Source organism: Zosterops lateralis (genome assembly GCF_965231275.1).
Source record: "Zosterops lateralis genome assembly, chromosome: 13".
Classification (NCBI taxonomy): domain Eukaryota; kingdom Metazoa; phylum Chordata; class Aves; order Passeriformes; family Zosteropidae; genus Zosterops; species Zosterops lateralis.
Window position 1 is genome coordinate 3,246,519 of NC_139773.1, and position 22,983 is coordinate 3,269,501.

General features: G+C 47.1%; 1 protein-coding gene across 1 annotated transcript in view; it reads right to left on the reverse strand.

Annotated features, from left to right (window-relative positions):
* The window catches only part of CSNK1G1 (casein kinase 1 gamma 1), a 102,989-nt gene extending 83,631 nt beyond the window's left edge, over window positions 1-19,358 (reverse strand). The window contains exon 1 of the mRNA XM_083870790.1: window positions 19,289-19,358. The gene's annotated coding sequence lies outside the window, so the exon portion shown is untranslated. The remainder of the gene's footprint in view (window positions 1-19,288) is intronic.
* Window positions 19,359-22,983: the final 3,625 nt, after the last annotated feature.

Consider the following 22,983-nt stretch of genomic DNA (forward strand, 5'->3'; position numbering starts at 1 on the left):
TTTCTGAGGGGGAGGGCACTGTAAGACAGGTGGGGAAGTCAAACCGAAATGAAACTGTTTCTGGGTAACTCTGCCCAGAGACAGCCTGTTTTGCTCTGCACTCAAAACTCGGCCACGTAACATCCTTTGGAAGAAAACACATGGATAGTTCTAATAAAAACAAAATTTTTAAAAAGCAGATTTAAGTTCTGAGAAGCTCTGACTGTCATCTAAAGATTCTTCTGAAACACCACAGGAGACTCCCTTACACAGGCTACAAGCAACCAGCTCCCCAATAGGTACTCAAAGGTAAGTTAGCACTTTATCCTTATTTTTCCAACTGTTACAACAAGGTAACAGTAAAGGTCCATATTAGTACCTTAAACCAGGGGGTGATTTTGCTTTTTCCAGCATGAGGTGCAAGACAAACTGAAGCTACTATGGCTGTGCTGCTGAGTGACACCACTTTGACTGGAGAACGTGGGAATTTGGTGTCCACCTCTGCCCTGTCCTTTCAGGAACTTGTGGTCAGTCCAGCCCAAGTCACATCCATGCTCTTCTGATGTTGTTCATGGTTTCTGCCCTCCAGAAGCCTGGAGGATTGCTCAGTGGCGTTGTAGAGGACTTTGAAAGTCCTCATGAGCTCCCAACAGCTATCATTAATTAATCCTCCTCTACAATTATCCAGCACCAGCTTCGGAATGAAGCCAACCACCAGAGTGAGGAACACACATCACTACTCCAGTGTACAAGCAGTGACACTCATTCCTCTCAAATGAAAAGGCTCAATGTAGCCCTCAATATAAAATTTGCTGTGAAGCATTTAAGGCAAACTTTTGTTCTACATGATACTAAAGTAATTTCAAGTTACTTGACCGGGTCAGAGGCTGCAGCAAGGAAAAACCAGCCAAACTTGTACCAAACCAAGACCCAAAAGAAAGGGAAAACACAAGCACCTATTCACAGGAAAACAAAGATTGCAGCTTTATTTAATCACTTGTCATCCACTACTGGGCAAAAACTGGAGCATCCCATTACATGACAGTCCACATATTTAAATGCTGAACACCCTTTCAGCTCTGCTCTCTTCCCACTTGGAACATGCCCTACTTAAAATTAGAAAGAAAACCAAAAGCTGTGAATAAAAATTCTGGGTGGGTTCATTGGCCAGAAACTTACTCGGTTTCCTTATGCCAATCCCAATGTTTGGTGGTGACTCCAAACAAGGAAGTGAAACAGAAGACTATTTTTAATATACTCTATGGTACAATGATTCACTTTAGGAATAAAGGTATATAAATCATCTCATGCCATCCGAAGGTTCAGGTTTGAACCAGAGGTTAAGTATTACTCATGCTCTGCTCAAAGAACAAGACGACCAGCACATTACAGAGGATCAAAGTGTATGTGGGAAAATCCATGCACGGGTCAGACTCTGCCACTTCCTACTGGCAAGGCCAAGTGACAAAACCCATCCCCACCTTGTTCAAGACCTTTTTTAACAGAGCTTTTGACCTGAAGCCAGCAAACATGACTCCCACATTCATAGAGATGTGACTCCAGCATCTTGAGAGAACCCAAGGTTCAAAATGCAGAACTTGGTCTCCATCCTTCCCCTGGCCATTCACACAGAAATCCAGTCCATGTTAAACGTGGCCAGGAAGCCAGGAACCCCATTCAGCATGGAGCAGAAAGGCACCTCTGGCAGCAGCAGAAAGCAATGGTTAGCAAGTGAGAATATGTGGACAGCCCGGTTCGAGCACCAGTTTATCACAGTAACGAGCTCCAGCCTCTCCCTTTCCATCCAGCCTTGATGTCCAAAGCCTGACATTATGGAGAATCCAGGGACCACGTGCCTGGCTGAAGAAAAGAATAAGGCAGAATGAAGAATGACAGTGAAAGAGGAAGTCTGAAACTGTGCCCAGCAAAGTGAAACCCTTTCTAGCTCTTGACAAACAATTAACTCTTTTTGTACTTAATTAGCATCTTCAGACACTGAGCCCATTTCCTGTGACATGTCCCAGCAGGGATGGCTCCAGTGAGACCTTAGGCCCAGAGACACCTGGAACTGAACAGGCCTTGATGTTTTACAGCCATGCAGGAGTCACACCAGATCCTTCCATGAGGATGCTCTGCTTTGTACCAGGCACTTCAGCAAGCAGAGTTACTTATTTTCCAGAGTGCCAAAGGCAGGAGGACATGAAGCATTCAGGAGTGTGGAGCTGGGCACGGGTCCCACACACCTGTATTCAGGACAAGAACCTCTGCATCAGTCAACAGAACCAGAGTAAAGCTGTCTCTTCCCAGCACACAGCCAACAAGCAGCATGTTGGTCAGCCCTCAAAGGCCACTTTAGGAAGAAGTTCTTTACTTCTTCCAGGTGAGGCACTAGAACAGAGACTGTGGACTCTCCATCCCTGTAAGTATTCAAGACCAGGTTGGACAGGGCTCTGGTCTAGTGGAAGGTGTCCCTGCCCATGGTAGGGGCAGAACGAGATGAGCTTTGAGGGCCCATTCAACCTAAACCATAATCTGAATATCACAGAAACACCACCACACTGGCTGGAGAAGCCACAAAACCCCCAAAAACTCTTCAAGCTGTCAGTGTCAGAGAACAAGGCTCCACCAGAAGCTTTAAGCCTTGCTGGTTGTTTTCCACATTACTTTTCAAAGCAAGGAGCAGATGAGAAGTTTGTTTCAGTTTCAGAGTAAAAGCTAATGCCCTTGAAGGCATGGTGTGAAAAGCTAGTATTTGCTACCTAGAGTACACAACCCGGTCTTTCATCTCTTCCAGGGGCCAGGGAAATACTTGCCAGCCTGAACCAGGAGGCCTGATTTCTGTGCCTCCAAGGTGGGGGTACGCACAGACACTTTCTGGCTCCCCAAGGAGGACAAGGCTTCTGCCACAGCAGGGAAGATGACTCTACAAATCCACTTCTCTGTAGTTCTCCCAGGAAGCTGGTACATAGCTTTTGGATCTTTGTACTTCAGCTTATTATTTTATTACCTGTTGGCAGCACAAAACTCTGGGCAGCACTCGGGAAAAAGCTTCTCATCTTTAGGCTCAAGGTGTTTGTACTGTTCCCAAATTAAACACAAAAACAAAATTCCGATTCCAACCTAATGGACTCTGCCGTACTCCAAAGTGTTCACACCACTGAGCACAGCAGGAAAGGTACCATGGCTCCCACCAGCATGAGATGATGGAATGCAACCTCAAGAGCCAACATGATGCTCCAGCACTTGCATTGAGCTCAGACAATGAGAACCTAGCTTAGCAGTGCCCAAGATGTGGAATTATCTGGAAATAGGATGTGTAATTCTTCAGAAACAAATGGCTTATCTGAAAAGCAACTCATCTGTCTTGGACCAGTGGGGGTTCACATGAGCAGATTCTCAATCAAAGCATTCCACACCCATAAGAAAAATATAAGGTCTCTGCAGACCATTTCTGCTATGTGGTAAAGCCCCTTCAGGATACCCCAAGTGCACCAGACAGCTTCAGCATAAACTTTTAAATATATGAAGGTGAAGTTGTGTCAGGGCAGGGTTGGATTGGATATTAGGAAAAGGTTCTTCCCTCAGAGGGAGGTCAGGCACTGAACAGGCTCCCCAGGGAACTCCCCAAGGCTGCCACAGCTCAAGGAGCTCTTGGACAACACTCCCAGGCATAGGGTGGACTGCTGGGGTATCTGTGCAGCACCAGGAGTTGGATTTGATGATTCAGTTCAGAGATAAAACAGTTCATGTCACATCCTCCAAGAACCAAAGAATAGGGCACAGCCAGCTTGACCTCCAGTTTGGAACAGCACCATGCACACATGTTCGGGAAGGGAAGGAAGAGATTAAGAATACTGTGCATTTTTCCACCTCTATTGGTTTGTATTTCTGGGCCTCTCCAAGTCACTTTGGGCATTCTGAGTGTTCTAGGTGTGATTGCTAGGGTTGTCTTGTGCAAGGTGAGGAGCTGGACTTTGCTGATCCTTGTGAGTCCCTTCCAACTCAGGCTATTCTGTCAAGAACATCCAGTGCAGCCTCATCAACGTGTCCAGTTCCTTTCCAGACAAACAGACTCAAAAAAAGTCTTTGTAGCCATAGCAGTCCCTGGCTACCTGAACAACATCTGAACCTCCCTCCTGTCAGCTCCATTTACTCCTCATGCAGCAGGAGTGGACTGTCCTCCCACATGCCCCCCGATGGTTTTGTGACCTGACTCACCCCCCCACTGACCCTTTAATGTCACACAGGTACAAATAACCACTTCTTGGCAGAAGAGGAAGAGACACCAACTTTGACTGCACAGACTCAATAAACAGCATTTTGCTGGGAATAAATCAGCAACATTATCTGCTGATCATCAGTAGATATCAAAATCAGCAGAGCAGCAGTGAAGCAGAAAGGACCTCAATGACATTAAGGCTGTCTGCCCCCAAAACATGGAATGCAGCAGGGTCAAAAGGGGAAAAGTCATACATTGTTGAATAGATTTTTCTGCCTTTTTTGCCAAAACCAAACACATTCAATGCCTGAGGAAGAGCTAGACAGAGACATGAATGCCTTCATGACTGCACTTGAAGCAAAGCTCCTGCTTGGACTCAGTAATTTGCAAATTCTTCCCTGAATGCACCCCAAAGCTGATATCTACATTCATTCTGCTCAGCTGAAGCAAAAGAGACTCAGCCTTTATCCCACACTGTACTTGAGCTCTGCTCAGAACAGCCTTTACCAGCTCACACCAAGGTAAAAAATAAAATTATACAAACCTGTGGCTTACAAAACTCATTTGGCATCTCCCAATTCCCTTAACTCATGAGGAGCCTGCATACCCCCAAGACAGCAAGGAATGCTGCAAACAGGTGCAGATCTCAATTCTGTATTTACAAAAGGAAAACAGCAAATATTTTTGGAGTTACCTAATGCCATGCCCAGTGCAATCCCAGCACATGAAGGTTTGATATTCCCAGTAAGTTGCCTGTCCGTAACACATAACGGGGGCCTACACTTTATTAACAGCAAAATATTTAAGTCTTCAAAACTGATGCCAACCATCTTCACGATGAAAGGAAACAGAACAGTGCCTCAAATAATACAAAAATAAAAAAATTAGAGAAAACATGAAGGCAACTTCAGGTAGAATCTACCTGCAAAACAGGAACATCATGGAACGAGATTCTTTAAATCTTTTGACTCATCAGGAAGAGAGGCCTGCTTATTCTAAATTAAATTTCATGATATGTTTTCCCTGACTATAGCTGAGGTATTCCCAGCACTGAGGTGCACTGCATGCTTCCAGCAGCAATCATTCCATATGATGTGGTTTGCTGACACCTCAGCCTGGGAGCACAGAGATGTGACAGCTCGGCCGAGGACGCTCACAAAAAGAACTCTAATTTACCCTTTCAATGTGAACCTCTGCTCCCAAACCCTGACCTGCCTGGTACAGCTTTCAGAGCCTGAAACTCAAACAGGGAAAGCCCACCCAAGGAGTATTTTACTTTTCACTTTGAGATGATTTAACCTTTTCCCCTGCAGCAGCTGCAGATACTGTGCAAGGAACAGTAGTCTGGAAGAAAGTGAGCAAGTGGCTCAGGGAAAAACAAGCACACATCTTAATACGAAACATCTGCTTTTTACTCTTTTTTTATTGCAAAGAAATGGAGTTTTTTTCCCTTTTGCCTTCCTCTGTTGCAAGAGCAGAAGGTATCCCATGACAACACCCAGTAAGGGTCTGGGTGCCCTGAGTTCACAGAGAAGGGTCAAAACAGAGCATCCACCTTGACTAAACATTGAGTTATGAAAAACATTTATAAGTGGGACTTTGGACTCTCATTGTCTTACGGAAAAAGGCTTTGGGGAGGACTCTGATCAGGATCTGCCCAAAGTGCCTCTACACAGCACTCACTCACCTTATACCCCCTGTGAAGGGTACAGTATGTAACTCACACACTCTCTTTCACCATTATCACATCGCGCTTTGCTCATATTTTATTTTATTTTCTTCTTTTCCAAGGATCCCTTTATGGGTTACATGAATCACACAGTTAACATCCTTCTAGCATCTGTACAAGAAATGTTGCCACTCCCAGTACCTCTGGGAAGAGGGATAAAGCCCTCCTAAATTTGAAGCCATACTAAATGGCATTTGCTGTCAGACATGGCCAAGTTCACACTCCAGGTGTCAATCTCAACCCAGACCATCATGCAGTATTACTTAAAAAAACCAAAAAAAAACCAAAAAAAACCCCCATCTAATCTAAGGAGTTTTCTTGATTCACATCTGAAGATGAGCTGCTTCAGTTCTTCACATTCTTTTGAAGAAAGGATAACAAAGCTGTTGGAGCACTCACTGCTCCCAACCTGCACAGTAATGATGATTTGCTCGTATTGCTCCCTTACTACATGGGTTTACTCAATCATTAACAGACTCTTGATTTAATGCTCTTTCCAACAGCCAGCTCAGCTCATACCCCTCTTCAGACCTAAGCACAAGCCAGTAACCCAAATGCAGACATTTAAGATCCTTTTTCCTTACTCAAGACATTCAGAAATCTCATCATATGCTCAGGTGACACCATGGGCTCTCTAAAGAGAGGGAGTGACACTAAATTAAGCTGAGTAGTCTCCATTCCTCAGGGCCTCTTCTGCTGCTCCTCAAGTTTTTAGGAGACTTCAGTGGTTTTGTTGCTTCTAGTTCTCCCTCTCCATGTGTGAGCCCCACAACAATCCACCTGTGTCCCAAAGGCTGGGAAGATGCCTGCAGCCTAAAACTACCACCAGGACAAAACAGCATCTCTGAAGGAAAACCCACGGGTGCTCTCTGTAACATGGAGTAACCAAAAAGCTGCAGGAATCCAGTGGTTTCTCCCCTTATCAGACCCACTGCTGAGCAAATCTAACTCATTAGAGCATCAGGAGAAAACCAACCCAACAATACCTGGAGAGCTCTGTGCCAGGTTAGAAACTCAGGGCAGTTCAGGAACAGGTTTGACAAGCAGTATATGGGAAAGGCAGGAGAAAATCTCCCCTTTTGGGCAGAGCAGGCACCTCTGCAGAGGCAACAAAACAGACTTCAAGTTGTAAACATTCCACAATGGGATGTTTCAATCCCAGGGAAAGTATTGAAACACCAAGTTTCATGTTTAGGTATGAAACTACATTAACTGCTCCTCATCAGTGCTTAAAATTACTAGTTTAATAGGCCAATGTCTGATTAAAACTAGATTTTTAGCAGGCACAGATTAGGAAGCTAAAAAAGCAACCCACAGTTGGTCAGCCATGACACAAACACAAAGGATATATTGGAATCACCCCTATATGTATGTATATATATACACATATATATACATATATGTGTGTGTGTGTATATATGTATACTGCATGTAATTAGTATGACACAGAGTAGGACATTAACTTGTGCTGCTTCACTCTTGGCTGTCCCTGCCCCGTTCTGGGCTATCAGCTGATTGCAAGCCCAGCTGCCTACTGGATCCCACGCTGAGAAAGCTGAAGAGAGGCATTATGATCACCTCCTCCCACTTTCTGCATAGAAAGGTGGAATTTCAATAATTTTTCCCATTTAAAGGGACCAAGAACTTTATGTTCAATTCCCTCCTTCATCTCTAATTTCTAATTTTATTTCCCTCCTTTCCATTTCTACCTATCCTCCCCTGGAATGCTTTTACTCATAATTCTCAGTACACTGTACAGCAAATCTCCTTTGAACAGCACAGCATGGGAGACCTATAGATATGGACAGTATCCTGGAAACAGCTGGAGATTTCCCCTCCTCTAAGAATCCCTCAGGCATCCTCCAGAGCTCTTCAGAAATGCTGCCCCAGGATTCTAGAAAGGCAGGAGGTTCATAAAGGTGGAAATAATAGTAGGAGAATACTTGTGTCAGTTCTGTCCACAACAATTGAGGATGATCCAGGGAGCAGCAAACTCCTGCAGTCTGCTCCAGGATCTGCCACTGCTGGACTACAGATGTTGGCATGGACACAACTGCCCAGTCCTAGCAGCGTTCATTTTATGGACATGCTGATCCTGGGTTTGTCCAATCACTTTTTTTGTTTGTCCAATTTCCTAAACAAACAGCTTCTACACAGCTCCAGAGCAACATTCAGAAGTTTGCTGCCTGCTTTTTAAAGAAATCCTCCCAATCCTAAGAGTCTCAGGCATTTCAGACTGCCCAGGATAGGCAGCTTCTCATCCACCTTTAACTCTACTTTCTCTCTCCGTATGTTTTCCAACCGTGGTGAAGATGCAATGACCAGAAATGCACAACACAACAGGAGTAGTCACGTATTCACCCACTGCAATTCACTCACTGTATTACTCAATGACCCTAATCTTTAATCAGATTAATCATTTCAGCCCAAAAAATAAAACAATGTGTACTATCTGTAGCAAGCAAGAGACCAGTGCACCAACAACAGAGTCAATGCCAGAGTGACAAATTCTAACAGCTCCAAGGTGAGCCCATGCCAACCAAAGGAGTTTGCCCACTCACCTGTAAAAGTTTCTTTCACAAGGCAAAAATCCCACACCATTCACTGTGCTCCTGAACAGCATGGCAGACACCCAAAAATCCTGTTCTACTTCCCAGCAACTTTTCCCATTCAGCTGGCAGCGTGCTGCCAACTTCAGAGGAGTCTGGCATTTTTGGAGGACGGCAGAAGAGCTCCAGAAGTACTCTCGGTACTCCTGAGTACACATTGAAGGCTTCTTCCTCATTATGCTTGTAGGTTGAATTACACATTTAATTAGAAACAGCTTCAATGAGGAGTTGCTAAAGTTGAACATGGAGGATAAGTCTCACTTCACACAAGGAGGCAAACCCACGCAAGGAAGTACATGCCAGAACTGGCCACCTCTGTGCACCATCTCACACATACTACAAACTTCTCCCAGACGCTGAAGTAAAGTGCTATTTTGCACAGATAACATGCACAGATTCATGTTACCTTGAAGGCCAACATTACATTTCCCACAGTTCAGAAATTGCATCTGTATGAACCTGCTTTGATTCAACTTCCATTTTCAAGCCCTAGTCTTCAACATAGCTGTCAATTAGGAATGTTTGTTACCAAGTAATCTCCTCTACACACCACATCGTGTCTGTCTCCTTTGAAGCCTTAATACCCACTGGTGAGGATGGCTTTGTACCAGTAGATCGCTCGTGAACCTTTTGCACTGCATTCAGATCTGGAGTTAATTCTTGCCAACAGCCACACTGGTAGCATTGGCCAATGACAAACACAAAAAGCTGTTTGGCATCATTTAGCCTCAAAGCTCTGTCCACCACACAAAAACAGTTTTTATGTGCTGAGAGAGATACAAGTAGAAAGTCCTTGCAGCACAAGGTCATACCAAGCTCGCTGGAAGACTAAATTTAGCCACCTGTGCCTCAGGCAAGTCTGTTAGTTGTAGGAAGCTTGGATACCAGTGTGGAGCACTGGTCCTAGGGTAAATCCCATGGAAGACTTCCATTTAATTGCAAATGATCTTGGAGCTATTAATGGGGAGCCCAATCCCAATCCATCAAAGAGGAGCTGTCTGTGAGAACCCCATAAACACGGCACTGGGACACCATGATCCTGTTAGGGCTGGTTTGCTCGAATGTGCAAACTACTACGTTCAGAGTTGGCAATAGAGCTCAAAAATTTAACAGATGGGGTTTCAGTGCAAATATATTTTAGAACACCTCCTTAGCAAGCACATTTCCTCCTCTACCTCACCTCACACTACAGTTCTAAGAACTACACAAGAGTGCATAGATGAGAACTGAGGGATTATTCCAAGCTTTTGTAAATGTTAGGAAAGGCTGATTGAACAGTTTGTGAAGACAAGCCCCAGTTTACCAGAAAGTGTCTCAGCCAACAGTTTTGTCAAACATTTAGTAAATTTCCAAGCCAAACAGGCAAGGGTTCTTCAACTCTGTTAAGTCTTATGATCACTATCAGCCACGAGCCCACGGAAGGACCACAGCAGTCAACTGAGGTTTGATGTCCAGGATCACTGCAAGAATCTACCCACAGGAAAAAAACAAGTTAAAGAATCTGGTTTCAAGATACCACTGCAGAATTTTTGACCTATCTGCCTCAGCCCTACAGGGCTTCAGAGATGCTCAAGTACCTATTTTGATGCCAGAAACTCAAACAGGAGCATGAGCTCAAGCAGACAAAGCCAGGATTACTAAGGTGACTGCACCAAGTCCAACCAGACACAAGGTTTTTCACATTAGATGTTGAGTGCACATGTTCCAAAAGGCATCTGGAAGTCATGCTCCATCCCCTAACACCTCTGCAAACAGATGGTGACACAGAAGGCTATCTGAACATCCAGCAGGCACCCTGCACATCCCTGCTCTTACCAAATTTGTCCCTGCAGAGGCCAGGAGGATGGCATGACCCCCAGCCAAAACCTGCAGCTATCACAACAGCAGCCGAGTTCCCCCCAAATCCCTGTCTTCAATCACATTGTCCCTTAAAGTCGAAGCACCAGGAGGAACAGAACAAGTGGTTCCAAAACATCCTGCTCCCAGTCATGGAGCTTGACAGGCAAAAGCATTCTGGCATCCCCAGTAACACCTAACACTTAGAAGGGATAAAAAACACCAAGTACCTGTGCTGTACCCAGCAAAACCAAAGAGCTGTGACTTGTGTTGGAGCCTAATACCAGTCTTGGATTTTAATCACAGAATACCAGGGATCTGAGCAGAGATATTCTCCCCAGAGAGGCAAAGCACAGCCCAGTGATGATTTACCACACTGGCATTGCATCTATCATAAGTCACACTGAAGCCTCAGGGCTGCCAACACTGCACAGAGCTGCTTCAGAGCAGGAAACTGGTCAAAACCTTTCCAAAGGGAGGACAGCTGGGAAGCAGTACCAGATGCCAAAGTGGCTACAGGCCTGATGTCAGCTGCAGGATGATCATTTGGAGAACCTGAGGGCCTCCAAAGTATGCAACCCAGCACTGAAGGCAAGCCAGCTGAGGTAGGCTGTGGCTAGAATAATGAGAGAGCAACTAGGGAGTGAAAACTATTCAGGATGGGGAAAAAATCATAAAATCATAGACTGATTTGAGCTGGAATGGACATTAAAGACCACCTTGTTCCACCTCCTGCCATGGGCAGGGACACCTTCCACTACCATTAAGTTGCTCCAAGCCCCATCCAACATGGCCTTGAACGCTTTCAAGAATGTCACTACCTGGAGGAATGACACACAGCAGGTATTCTGGAAGCATTTATTTCCATCTAAGAAGTTACTCAAAACACGTGCTGCCCCAGTCCCTTCCCCCAGCACAAACCAGAGTGCTGTGACCTGCCAGAAAGCGACAGCAACAATGAGTCCGCACGAAACTCCTGAAGGCGAGACCTTTGAAGTCTAACCCGGACTTGAAAAGAGACAACTACAAAGCTTGTGGCCTCTGCTTCATTAGAATAAGATGTTAAACGTTCTTAAGTTTCATTTGCTCATTGAAACTTGTTCTTTTAAGATCTAGGAAATAAAAATAAGCTGCAGAAACTAAACTGGCCTTATGCATCACAAAGGAAGACAGTTAGAAGGTAACTGAGGACGGTCAAAATTGGGCAGGATGGGATTGCTGCACTATGAAGCAGCTTATTCCAACCTTGAGAAGAGTCAAACTCTGCCATTACACTTGCCAGAATTGCCACTGTGGATGAACAATATTAAAGCTGTATTTTAGAGAACTTCCTCTCATTTGTTGTAATAGATGCAAACAAACAGCAATCAGATCTGGAAGGAATTTTGAGTGAGGAATGAAAGCTTGAAGATCCAGCAAGTCTGAGAGACTTCAAACTGCTACCCTTCCAAATAAACAATTTTATACAAGAGAAGTAACCTTAATGGATGGGCTCAATGATCTTAAAGGCGATGCCAACCTGAACAAGTCAATGAGTCTATGGTCAATTTATATACCTGATTTATGTACCTGCTGAGCCAGACAGATACAGACAGATTTCCTGTGCTATTTCTCCCTGTCGTGAGCCCTCCATTAATGCAAAGGATGACAGCTGAAATGATCTGAATCTATCCTCTGACTTCCAACTCAGAAAGGAATGTGCAAAACAAAGGAAGACTGAGTTTGGCTTATTTCTACAAACAAGATATTACCTGTGCCAGGGCCTCATCACCCTCACAGAGAAGAATTCCTTCCCAGTATCAAGTCTAACCCTGCTCTCTGGCAGTGGGAAACCATTCCACCTTGTCCTGGCACTCCAGGCTCTTGTCCAAACTCCCTCTTCAGTTCTCTTGGAGCCTCTTTAGGCACTAGAAGGGGCTCTAAGGTCTCCCTGGAGCCTTCTCTTGATGAACACTCCTAATACTCCCTGCTTGGCTCCAGAGCAGGAGGACTCCAGCCCTTGGAGTCCTTGGCCTCCTCTGGACTGGCTCTGGCAGCTCCACATCCTTCTGATGTTGGCCCCAGAGCTGGAAGCTGCTCTGCAGGTGGGGTCTCACCTGGAGAGTGACAGAATCCCCCGTCCCACTGCCCACATTGGGAGATCAGCCCAGGGCATGGCAGGGGTTAAATCATGAACTGAGCTCCACAGCAAATCAGTAAGACGGAAGAGAGCATCTTTTCTAACATAAAATAGCTCCAGGAAACATGTCAGACAGGTTGGTTTCACAGAGTTCAAATAGGTTTCTCCTACAACTTGATTTAACTACCTTTGGCAGTGATGCACAGTGGTTCCTTGTGTGCTGGGAAAAAGGAGTAGCTCTATAGGAAGCAGGTATTTCAGAATTTTCTTAACCTCAGCACAAACTGCATGAACTCCCCAGGCTCTATCACTAGACATTAAAACATGTATATAGGACAGCAGCTACTCAGGATATTTAATAAATGATGTGGTCTCCTCTAATGCACCCCACACAACATGGCCAACTCATCTAAGAGAGCTACAGAGACACAATGACCTCAGGAAAAAGACTTGGGACTGCAGAGAAACCTTCACATCTTTGTAAACAGCCAAACAGCCACAATATTCCCAGCCTAAAGGAATGCCACAATATAGCCATAAGAAGAAGGAGGGAAAAAAAAAAAAAAAAAAAAAAAAGCAGGAGAGTAGAGGCAGACAGGAAAACAATTTTCCCATCTCCCCAGTGAATATCCTCAATTCCTGCATGAAATGCTCAGAGTAGCAAATCCAAGCTATTCAATTGTCTTCCACAACACAGAAACTGTCAGGCTGATCTTGAGGGTGGAATCACTGTCAACTTTTCAGGCTATTAAGCTGTTCTCTGGAAGAGATTTGCTCAAAAAAGGATGAGCAAAGCAAATCAGAAGATTCAGACAGGTAAGAGACACCTATCCATTGCAGGAGATGGGCTGCTCCAAATGGATCTGACAGGAAGGAAGAACATACAAAAAGGCAGGAGAAAATGGTAACTTCACCCCTATTGAGTTTCATTGTTGCTTTTACCAATTTCTAGAAAAAAAAGAGGTTGTTTAAAAGGTAAGGAGAGTCTGATGAACCAGAAATTAAATGGGCCATTTAACATGGAGTTCAAATATCTCCTCCCTTAAGTCCAAAACAAAGCGGGGGGGGGGGGGGGGGGGGGCGGTGTTAATGTGGAACAGAGATGAAGTAGGTACAACAATTCTGAGATTTTACTACTTTATAGAACCCCAGAATGGGTTAGGTTGGAAGGATCTTAAAGCCCATCCCATTCCATCCCCTTGTCATGGGCAGGGACACCTTCCATTATCCCAGGGTGCTCCAAGCCACATCCAGCCTGGCCTTGGACACTGCCACGGGTGGGGCAGCCACAACTGCTCTGGGAAACCTGTGCCAGGGCTTCAACAGCCTCACAGGGAGGAATTTCTTCCCAGTATCCCACATAATCCCACCCTCTGGCAGTGGGAAGCCATTCCCCCTTGTCCCGGCACTCCAGGCTCCTGTCTGCAAGGGCACAGCCAGCAAAAGAGGAGGGAAGTGTCCAGAGGCAAAATTCAGGCTGAGAATAGGAAGGCAATGAGAAAGAGTTGTGTGAGAGCATCTCAAAGAATGGCTCCCACACTCGGGCTTGGATTCATTAGGATCTGAGAAGGTTTTGGGACAACTGGAAGCCTGAACAAGAACAAGGACTGAATGGTTTAAAACAGCACCATGACAGTGGCCTGAGCAATCAAAATCAAGGGTTCCTTTGCAGAAGAGGAGTAGAGAAAGCCAGCAGATCCAGAGAAGAGTATATTTGAGGAGGATGCATCTTTGGGGGGAAAGAAGGTGATTCATAAGAGCCTCATCTCCTCAAGAACTCCCACAGATGGGACAAGAATTAGCCACGTGAAAATCCACAGCTAGGAAAAAAATCAATATAGTGCAAGTCAGATGGAAAGACAAAAACAAGGGTCAGCAGTGTTTCTTCACAAATGCTGGAAGTCTAAAAGTTTGATAGAAAAACTCAAGTGTCTGGTTTGCAAGTGGACATAGCAAGTTCATTCAAAACACAGTGGAGAGTAGAGGAGCCACTAGACATTTAAAAAAACCACAAGGACTAAGCAAACATTTAGAGGAGTAAAGCTGACACTACTATTTGAGCAACTCAAGTTTTTTGTGTCAACAAGAAATCCCTTGTAAATCAGAATTACAAGTTTAAAACAGAGCCTCAGACAGCAGAAGCAGCAGAAGCAGCTGTCACAGTGTCACCAGTGGGCTGCACAAGCAGGACACTCAGTGTTAACCAGGCCCCACTTCCCTCCACGTCACCAGAGCAAATGCCAGGTCAGTGTGTGACACCAGGACCAAGTTCTTAAACAGCAAAATGTGATTCCTCCCCAGGAGTGGTTGAGAGAAGCAGCAACTCACAGAAACATGGAATGTTTGGACGGGAAGAGACCTTAAAGCTCATCCCACTCCACCCCCTGCCATGGGCAGGGACATTTTCCACAATCCCAGGGTGCCCCAAACCCTTTTCAACCTGGCCTTGGACAAATCCAGGGATGGGGCAGCCACAGCTTCTCTGGGCAACCAGGGCCAGGCCTTCACCACTCTCACAGAGAAGAATTTCATCTTAACATCTAATCTAAACTAATTCCTGCCTTCCCTTTGGGTGGCAGTTGGAATATTGGTGTGAGCCCTACAGTGTGATCTGACCAAGGAATCAAAGCCAACCCATCTGTACAGCAAGCTTAAATGTCCAAGAAGGAAACAAAAGCTAAATTTATTTTTAAGCTTTTAATAAGAAAAAAAAAAAAGGTTAGAAGCCACATGATCTGTTATTGTGTTAATGAATCATCAGACAACATCTCCCAAAAATTAAATTTGTGTTTTATACTCACTCTGCTGAGCTTGGCCATCTCCTCTCTCCCAGCTGACTCCAGAAATCAGGCTTTTTGTGGCAAAAGATAACAAGGTGACAGCAACAGCCTCACTTTACTCCAAAGTCACACAGGAGGAGCTGGGGAAGTGCCCTTGGTTAAAGCTGGTACCTGAAAGTCTCTTGGCCCAGCTTTCACAGAACGATTCAGCAGCGTCTAGGCAACCACAGCCCAGGCAGCCATGCTGGCAAACCAGAGCTGGCCTAAAGACCAGCCTAAGCTGCTGCAGGGCTAATTATATTGTACAAAATGAAGCCATGTCTCAGGAGTCAGAGGCTGTTGTCTTTTTTAACCTTTTCCTTCTTCCCTTTGCAGTGGACAGAGCACATCAATGAGGGAAAAACAGCTGATACATTCCATTGAAAAAAGCAAGAATACTACAGGGCAGAATCCATCAAAGCTCTCTGCAGAGAAAAACTACAGGAAAAGAGGAAAAATCTTTCATGTACATAAATAACTAAGGGGGTAAAAATGGAGGAGGAATGTATCACTGGTCCGTTTTGCAGCAGAAGGGACTCACCAAAGGATTCTGCTTGACACTGAGCTGTGTTACTCAGATGACAACATTTGCTACTCTGAATAATTCAGGATGAGAAGTAAATAAGAGCCATGACTCCAAGGAATTGCAGTAAAATCTCGTGATATGAGTGGGTGATACAATTCACAGAGCAGCACATCAGGAACAGCCACCTTAACGTCAACTTCAAGAAACATGACAGACTGAACTCAGGCCAACCCTAGGAAACAGGACTACACCAGAGTATTCCACAAAAACCATCCCTCCATGGTTTTAAGATCACTAATCAACACGACATTTGCAATTACAGAGACAATAATATAGGATAAATCACCTCTAAAATAGCTCTAAAGAGGTACCTGCACCATAAATATAACCCAGCACCTCTGTCAACATCCCCTGTTGTCCTGTGCCCCACCCCTCCTACGTTACCTGTCTCAAAGGAAGCTGGAGCAGAGCTGGCATAAAAAACAAGAAGAGCACAGAAAGTCTAAATATATTATGATAATTCAGCCAAAAGACTACCAGGAATGGAAAAAGTGTTTTCCTAAAATCGTGAATATCACAGAGAGAAGTGTGAAGGTTCCTAAATTCAACACCTGGCTCAGGGAGGTCATGAACTGCTGGAGAGAGAAAAATAAAGCACTATTTCCCTGGATTAGATCTGCTGTGATTGTGTTCTCCCCTCCCCAGGCATCTGCTCCTGGTTACCAGTGAGCAGGATACCAGGCCAGATGGATTCCTGGTCTCATCTGGTAGCACTTTTTAAGGCATTACACAGGATTTCATCTGTTAACCTGAAAATACACAGAGGCTGATTGCTTCCTAAGAGCTGGAAAAGGGAGCAGTGTTAGGGCAGGGAAAAATAGCAAGTGGCTGTGGACTGGGATGGACTTAGGATCTTGCTCAACTCCCCTCACAGTGGAGTTCTGAACCTGCCTGAATATTTTCCATTGGTGACTCCAGCACAGCAAACCCAGTTGTTACCAATACAGAGAACTGGAAGAGCATGAAAACTCCTATGGAAGAGCGAGACAGATGGGCTGGAAAGAGACAAGGCCACACACTTAAGACTCCACAATAAACACTACTATGAAAAAAAGTTCTTTAATCCAAGGAAGAAGAAAGAGAGACGGTATATTAGCTTGTTGCCATGACCTGTGAGCCACCAACCTGTCTCAGACATGAAGGATACCAGCACAAAGGAATTCTCCATGGCATGGCACAGCATCCCAGAGAGCCCTCCCCTGCCCTCCTATGCTCTGCTCCCCTCAGGGATCAGCTCTGAGCACACACATGCAGGGAAGAGAACAACAGAGAATGGGGAAAAGAGTGACTGTGTGGTTTGTAAATAAGGAGCCAAGCTTTCCTAAAGTACCAAGGGAGAGAAGAGCTGATTTATAGGAAGTAACTCTGGCATAAACACAGGCAGGTATGTACCAGTCACAGATAAATTTATTGTGACAATCTGATGAGTTTCCAGACCTCACATCCAGAAAACAAAACTTACACAAAACACAGCAAGGAGCCCAAATTGGCCCAAACTTGTGAGGACTTTTGGCCAGCAGTTGAAAACACAGTTATAGATTTGCAGAGGAAAGCAGAGAGATGAGACTCCTCTTCCTCACCACCCAACAGCTCTTAAAGAATAAAAAAGGCACCAGCCAAGTCCAGAAAAAGTGATTTCAGGTCAGGAACTGTTTAAAGAAACACTTGTATCTGAAAAAAGCTTAGGTGCTTATGCAGGGTGTGAGCATAAAGCCCTGATTTTATCAAGCCAATAGTCTAAAATTTCACTGGAGTCAGCAAGATTTTTGCCAAAAGGCCGGAATATCAGCAGTGCTGGGGTGCTGCTACACCGGCAGCCAGAACCTCAACATGGAAACTGAGACTTCCCTGGCAGCTCTCACCTCCATCCTCTACTCTTCCTAAGTACATCTGCATGGGTTTTTTTTAATAATGATTTTTTTTTTTTTTAAATCACATGCCATGATATTTAAATTCTTATCTGGTCACACCTTGCCAGCGGTCACCTTCCCTGAACAAGAACTCCTGCTGATGTTTATCATTGGCAGCACCTCCAGCTCATCCCTGACTCCAAGAGCTCCAGTGTGAGCCCAGTGTCACATGGAAATAACCAGTGTGTGCATCCCTCCACAACAGCAACGCCATGAAACCCAAATTCTCTCATCGGTAACACTTCACCACCCAGGTGGCACTTTCAAAACTTGAGCCACTGGCAAGCATTGAGGAATTCTGCAGCCTGAATCTCTGTAAACTCATAACTCAAAGGCACCCTTTGTTTTTTTGGAAAATGTATCTGTGGGAAAATGCTGCTAATATTTGATAAGAGCTTCTCAACAGGAACAAAGCTCATGATTCCCTGTTCACCCATCATCCTCTCCCAACAGAGACTGAGTTACCCACACAGCACTGGACCAGGGATGGTTTATCTGGGTAAGTCACAGCCAGGAGATGGGAAGCTGAGAGAAGGAAAAGGCAGGTCCTGGAGAACTTGGGGAGTGGCTGCACAAGCTGACAGGCATTAGGTCACTAGTAAAAAAAGAAGTCAAGTCTGACATCACACCCGTGACAGTGAGACTTCAGGCAGGTCACGGTGAGCCCAGAAACCAAAAATGAGGCAGGCAGAAAATGCCACACGAGGTCAGGCACGGGAGGCTCCTCAACAGAGCTTGGACTCTGCTCAGAAGACTTTCCACGAGCAGAGGAGTCACTGTCGAGAAAGGCGAAGGGGGACTGCTGGCAGCAGGGAAACGTTCGGAAGGGAAGGTGTCCCCCTCCCGAGGCAGCCGGGGCTGCCCATCCCTGGCGGTGCCCAAGGCCAGCCTGGACGGGGTCTGGAGCAGCCTGGGCTGTGAAAGGGGTCCCTGCCCAGGGCAGGGCTGCAGTGAGATGACCTTAAGATCCTTCCAACCCAAACCATCCCGATTCTATGATTTGAATAAGACAACAAACCCCGACCCTTAGAGTCCCACACTGTGCCAAAAAGCATATGGAAACACCTCCCAGAGCTAGGGGGATACACAACTTCTCCACACAAATAAGTTGCTGATACACCTCCAGTCACACCGAGCACTCCGCCTCCTCAGACTGGGAACACAGCGGGCTCAGCAGCTCCCAGGGCACCTCCGGCTCCCTCCCCGGCGGGTCCCGGTCCCGCTCTCCGGTACAGCCCCCGGGCTGGGGCTGCCCCTTCCCCCGACCGACCCGCCGTTCGCAGCCCGGCTCCCCTCGCCCCCGCCCGGGGGAGTCGCGACCCCCCAGCCACCGCCCCGCGGCTTCCCCGGGGCCGCTCCCCGGTGCCTCCTCCTCCTCCCGGAGCCGTTCCCGCCGCCCCGGCAGCGCCGAGCCCGGCGGAGCCTCCACCGCGGGCGGGCCTCGAGAACCGCCCCCGCCGGGCCCCGCCGCCGCCGCCCTACCTGCTGTGCCGGCGTGCGCTCCCCGGGCCGGGCGGGCCGGGCTGGGCCGGGCCGGAGCCGCCGCTGCTCTCCCCGCGCCCGCCGCGGCTCCTCCCTCACGGCGCTGGACGGGCACGGCCCGACCCGGCAGCGCTCGGCCCGGCCCCGCCCCGCGCGGCCCCGCCCCGCCCCATGGCCGCGCCGCTTCCGGGGCAGCGCCGGCCGCCAACCGCGTGGCGTGGCCGGAGGGAGGCGGCGGGCGGGGGGGCCCCGGGACAGCCCCGGGGGGCTTCGCTCCCCTCCCCTCCTCCGCCGGGGCTCGGTATCGGCCGGGCTCGGCACCCCACTGGCCTCAGCGCCCGCCGGGGTCCGGTGTCCGCCGGGGCTCAGCGCCCAAAGGGGCTCAGCCTGGCGCTCCCTTGGGACTCGGCACCCGCCAGAGCTCAGCATCGGCCGGGCTCAGCATCGGCCGGGCTCAGCACTAACCCGGGCTCAGCATCTTCCAGGGCTCAGCACTCAATGGGGCTCTGCATCCCCTGGGGCTCAGCACCCAGCAGAGCTCAGCATCAGCTGGGCTCAGCACTAACCCGGGCTCAGCACCCAGTGGGGCTCTGCATCAGCCAGGCTCAGCACTAACCTGGGCTCAGGCTCAGCATCAGCCAGGCTCAGCACTAACCTGGGCTCAGGCTCAGCATCAGCCAGGCTCAGCACTAACCTGGGCTCAGGCTCAGCATCAGCCAGGCTCAGCACTAACCTGGGCTCAGGCTCAGCATCAGCCAGGCTCAGCACTAACCTGGGCTCAGGCTCAGCACTAACCTGGGCTCAGGCTCAGCACTAACCTGGGCTCAGCACCCAGTGGGGCTCAGCATCCCCTGGGGCTCAGCACTCAGTGGGGTTCAGCATCCTCCAGAGCTCAGCACCCACTGCGGTGGTCCCTTCCAAACCAATCCAAACCATTCCTGGATTCTATGGAACAGGAGCAGAAACCCGCTGTGGTTGTCACCCAGATGCTCCCAGGCTGATTTTGGTGAAGGACTTGGCATTTTCCAGATGGGTGAACTGACATAGTCATGGAATCACAGACTGCTTTGGGTTGGGAGGAACCTTAAAGAGCATCTCGTTCCCTCCCTGCCATGGGCAGTGACACCTTCCACCTGACCAGGTTGCTCATTCCTTGAAAGTGGTTGAAAACACCATGAGGAAGACCTTCCTCCCTGGCGTGCAGGGGAGGACAATCCCATTACCCAGCCACACACATGACAGCTTGCCAGCATATGGGCCCCACCAAGGATGAACCACAGGTTTATCTGGAAAATGTGTTGAGATCCAGAATTTAGGCATTAAAATTATTTACTTCCCCTATAACCTCGTAATCCTGAGGGTGAGGTTGGAAATTTTTCCCTGATGTCATAGTTCACTTGAAAACAAAGCCCAGTTCTAATAAAAATGGATGTTTCACTTTAGGTGTTTCCTTTCTCTTTTAAGAGCTACATGCACTTGGCTGACTCAGTATGGCTTTAACAAAGGATTAATATTTCTTATTAAACCTTTTAAGTTGTCAATATCAAAAGTAGAATGTCTCAATCCAGCCACCTGAAAAGCCTATCCTGGCAGCATCCTGTCAAACCCTATCCTGAGCCTCTGCTCCACAATGAGTTTATTTTGCTTATTCTTTGTGCTATTATCTAGGGAAAATAATAGCAATATAGATATAATAATATTGACAATATCTCTGATCAGAAGGAGAGGCATTCTTGCAATTTGGCTCCCATTTTTTCTGCTCTGAACCCTCTGGGCACTCCCAAGGAGCATCTTAATTCTGAAAAATTATTTATCATCAATTTCAGTCTGAGCCGTTCTTCTGCTAAGTCCTATTAAACGTGTGGATTCTCATTAGCCCTGTGATAATCCCTTGGGCGTTTGTCTGAACACAAAGGGGGTGAATGAAGGGGGGTCAAAGCTGACCCAAAAACGTTTGGGGTGGTTGAGGAGTTTCTCTTCCCTCTTCATCCTCAGCCCAGACAGGTGAGATTCCAGCCCGATTCCCAAACGCCTTGTTATGAAGAGAAAGGAAACTTTTTTTTTTTTTTTTCTCTTTTTTTTTTTTTTTTTTTTTTTTTTCTTTCCTGTGTCTCCGGTGGGGCTGGAGCGGCTGGTGGAGCGGGGCGGTGGAGCTGCTGGGCGGGACAATCCCCCTTTGTCCGGACAGGCGGGAAGGACAATGAAGCTCCTGTTGAGGGTCAGGCACAGGGAGGCACCACCCCAACACGCCAGCCTGGCCAGGGGGACCCTGCAGACGCAGACCTCACATCCCCCTCAGTAATGGCTCTGAAGGGGGAAAGAAACAAAGCTTAAAAGTGCATGTTTTGGCAGAGAGCAGAGGAGCAATTACTCAGAGAGAGAAGGTACCAAGGTCTCATCCTTCCTTCTTTCAATAGAAACAGCCCTATAACCACTCAATCCAGAGCAGGAATATACATGAACAGGTTTGGAATTTACCAAAATTATTAGTACTCTAGGAATCGAGTGTATCTCCCTTAATATACTCAGGCAACACTTGAACTCCAAACCACAGTCCCCAGCAGGGAGGCTGCAGTCCAAAGACTGGGAAGTCAACAATCATGGCTATAAATTGGACATGGTCTGGTAACAGATTTTCTTTTAGAAAAAGCTTTGATAATCAGAAAAAAAACCCCTATGAAACCCTCTCAATCTGTGGATGAGGTGGTTGGGATTCGGCGCTGGATTTCCCATGGCGGGGTAAGAGGTCGGCAGCCCGACAGCTGATGGCCCTGTCCCCTCCCCTCCGTCTGTGTCCCCACGGCACAGACATCTGCTGTCCCCGCCGAGCAGCTGCCCCCTGTGCAGCCCTGCCTGCGGGAGAGCAGCAGGACATCCCTCCTTCCAGCTAAATCCGACAGAAATGTGCCGTCTGTCCTGTTCCGGACACGAGGGGAGAAGGGCTCTGCCAGGGAAAAGCCCAAAAGTGCTCTGGAGCAGCAGCAATTTGTAATTATCCCTGTGAGAAGAAGGAAAAGCCTTAGGGTGTGGGGATGAGATAGGATGGCGTCTGTTCCATCACTCTCTCTTGGCCAAACAAAGATAATTTTGCCCTGTAAGATTTAAAATTCAATATATTAGGCCCTCAGGAAATTCTTATTTCTTAAACATTTCTATCTCCTCTCCTAAACATTTTGTTTGCTCACTTTCCAGCTGCTTTTGGAGCATCCAAGAGCTCCTGCCAAAACACCAGTGCCCAGTTGTGCCAGCAGTGAACCCCTGAGCTCTCATTTGTGGTGTAGGTACATCCAACATCCCCTGGGGAAAAATGTGTGTGCCCCAACCTGGGTCAAAAGGAGCTCTTGGACCTTCAGGCATGGAGAGCAGGCTCAGCTGAGAACAGTTTATTGCTCATTACTGCTCTTAGGGCTGTGATGTTCTCAAGGTCAGGGGTCAGATAAATAAATTGGACTATTAGAAAAAAATTCCGTGTGTTGGGATGGAAATCAAATCTGCCGGGAGGAGCAGGTTAACCTCAGTGCCCATCCCTGACCCTTCAGCACTGCTGGGTTTGAGGAAGTCACAGAGATTCTGCCGGTGACACGGTGGGTGATTTTGTTGAAGCCATTTCCTTACCTGGCAAGATAACACAGACTCAGGAAATGAGCAATTCCAGTCTCTCATCCATAGATTTATATATTCCCTTCACGTTTCCT